General features: G+C 37.8%; 1 long non-coding RNA gene across 1 annotated transcript; it reads left to right on the top strand.

Moving 5' to 3' along the window:
- Nucleotides 1–474: 474 nt before the first annotated feature.
- Nucleotides 475–2,478, top strand: LOC113010948 (uncharacterized). Its single transcript, XR_003270408.1, has 3 exons — nucleotides 475–746; nucleotides 1,063–1,397; nucleotides 1,706–2,478. It is a non-coding gene; the product is annotated as an uncharacterized LOC113010948 (long non-coding RNA).
- The last annotated feature ends 656 nt before the right edge of the window (nucleotides 2,479–3,134 follow it).

Genomic DNA, 3,134 nt, shown 5'->3' with positions numbered 1-3,134 from the left:
GGTTCAGATAGTGGCAAAGTAGCAGCAGAAGCTTAACGAAGCGTCATTAATTCACAAGTTATTAAGGTGTATGGTCAAATATCCACAGACAGAATTAAAGTGCAGAGGTTATGAAGCATGAGCGTGTTCTGTATGTGGAGACTAAGACTGACAGCAGGGGGAGGCAAAGGTCCTGTTGAACCAAGTGGCAGTTTGATCCTGTTTATGTCTGTTAGAGAGTGTGCTGGTAGCACAGTTTCACTTTAACGGCATCATGAGAATCCCTTATCAACACAGCTTGAAGGGTTTACATCTGAGAGAAAAGGGCGCAAAAAAGTTAAAGTTGTTTTTCTCTGATAAGTTGAATCACCCAAAAAAAGACTTTTCTGTTGGGTGAATCTGAGACTTTTTGGAAAGAGAAAGAAAGAAGTATCAATTTAACCTAAACTCTCTGCTGTTCAAAAAACAATATTGGTCATAACCAACCAAGTGAAGCTAAAGTTGGATGTACCTCAGTAGAAGCAGGAAGAGTGTTCGCCTGTTGAGTCACAAAGTTTACTATCACACTTTTTTTAAGCTCTTGTCAGCAGCTTTCTATTTTCAGCCCGAGCTTTTACAGGAAATATTCTAGTTTCGTCTCTTTTGCTCAGTTCCATGATTTCAATAAAGGGAACTTCAACAAAGCTAACGAACGGTGCTTATGGTGAGCTACATGATTACGCTCACGCCGCAGACCTTGACCCACAACACTGAAGCAGCACTTCAAGGTAACATGAGTGTTTTTATTGACTTAACCTCTGCTGCTTGACTTGGCTTACATAATCATATTGATTTAACATGTCAACTTTGACTGTTTTGTTCATTTTAATCCATTTTTATTGTGTTTTTTAAACTTGTATTCTTAATCATATATTTATAATGTTACATTTTAACAGTGGAAGGTCTCTAGTTTAGAATCAACCTTTAACTTTCCATCTCAGCTATACTGCTAAACACTGTCTTGTGCTGTAGTTTGACAGATTATCACATTATTGTTTCAGCCATGCTTTTTGAACCATTTTGTTTCTTTATCCATAATTGCAGACCATGTATACCAATGGCACAGGAGGAAATAACACAGTCAGTGACAGTTCCTCCAACCCTTCTACAAATCTAGGAGTCGGGCTTGGGGTCTTCTTTTTGCTGCTTGCGATCATAGTTGGTGTAATCATTTATAAATTCTACTCTATAATCGCCAATGTGATGCCGTTTAGACAAAGAACAGCGCAAGAAAAGGAGGATCACTCAGGGACCCCACAAGCAGATTCCCATGAATATACTGGTATGATTCGAGAGGAGTCAATAGGACAATCTTCTATCTATGAAAACCTGAAACCTCAAACTTGCGGCTACAGCATGGCAGCTTCAAACCAAAGCAGGTGAGCTGCATTAACTGTTTTTTCTACGTGTAGATTTTCATAAAATGTATTTCTTGGAACACTTATGAAACTGCAGAAGCTCAAAAGCAACGGACGGAAGTGGATTAAGAAACAATGTGTGTGTGTGTGTGTGTGTGTGTGTGTGTGTGTGTGTGTGTGTGTGTGTGTGTGTGTGTGTGTGTGTGTGTGTGTGTCAGTTTCCCCATTTTGCACAATCCTGTTGTGATATAGACAAATACAGAAACCCAAAAACTTTTACAGTTTACCTAACGAGACTGTTTTCCATCACATTTACTGTTTTTTCAAAGGTTCCCAGTCGAACCTGATGACGACGTGTACCTGCAGTGCGACGTCATAGATGAGGCCATATACATTAATGACCAATCACATGACTGTCAAGAAGAAGACGTGTACGTTTTGCCAGATTAATCACGGGACACATTTATAGAAAGGCCTGCGCATTTTGCTCCAGTTGTTGTATGCAGCAAGCTGTCTCTTTTGATTTCTGTCTCTGTTTTTGTATAACGATGTACAGCTAAAAGTCAGCATACTGCTACTGCTGCTTTTTGATACAGTCTGACTGTAAACAGAAATGACTGGATGGTAGCAACATGTCAGTGTTATCTGTTATCTCCCATTTTGGAGGAGAGTAACAAACCTTTTTTTTTTTTATTTAATCCACTCCCTCCTGGTACGATTATCTATGTTACACATGTTTGATTGCTACTATTATTGGCACATCTCATATCACAACCACGCTGGAAAACACTGTACAAATTTTGACAGCAGTCCAAGGTAATCAAGTTTGTGATTAGATTAGATTGTTTTATGGTGTTCTCTTGTAGTTACAGATGAGGCTTTACTTTGACCTTTGGAGAGAAGTGTGGGCAGTCTATCTGAGGTTTTGTGAGTCGTGTGTGTTCAGTATTGTCCTTTTTCTCTCACTGGAAATTCTTCACTTGGTCCTAAATCAAATCTAGAAACATTTAACTTGCGTAGATATTGACATCATGTTATGTTTTTAGTATTTTGCTAAACAATGCGTCCAAAATAAATCCAAGGTTTTAAAAATCAAACTACAGATATGGATATGGACACACATATCTTTGGAATTCCCCTTTTTGTGCAAAAACGTTTAACTACACACTGAATCTTTGAGATGTCTTCATATGAGAAAAAATGAAGTGCAGTTTCAACAGTACATCTCAGTTTTTCTGCTGGAGTAAAGAAAAAAAAATACTAACATGAAGAAATAAATGTGTAAAATTACCTAAAAGGTTCTGGCAGATTATTGCAAAGACTGTCCTGCAATAATAAAGCAAAGTCATTTATTTTTTTTAGTTTTGTTGTTTTTGTTTGTTTGTTTTTTTATTGTGGACCCACTATAAAAATGCTCTCAATTTCTATCAATTAATTGTTTTTCTATAACTTAATTACTTTTAGTGCAGTCTAAATGGCCATGGGGGAGGTCTCTATCAGTAGTTAAAGCTGTAAAACTAACAAAAAATACAGTGAGAAGTCCAAAATCAATGCTCTCCTTCACATTTTCCACTGGGGCTGGATTGGAGTCTTGGGCGTGCCAATTCTGGCCCCCAGGACTTCAGTTTGACACCCCTGGCCAAACACAGGTTGCAGTGGTTTCTCTGAATTTTTTTCCTGTTTGAATAAGGAAAACTATTTTGCTGACCAAGTCATCATAAAATTCAGCAGCAATTTAAACTAAAGGTCATGTAGTTA

The sequence above is a fragment of the Astatotilapia calliptera genome, chromosome 18 (assembly GCF_900246225.1).
Source record: "Astatotilapia calliptera chromosome 18, fAstCal1.2, whole genome shotgun sequence".
In the NCBI taxonomy this organism is placed as follows: domain Eukaryota; kingdom Metazoa; phylum Chordata; class Actinopteri; order Cichliformes; family Cichlidae; genus Astatotilapia; species Astatotilapia calliptera.
This window is presented reverse-complemented; position numbering and strand designations above follow the sequence as displayed.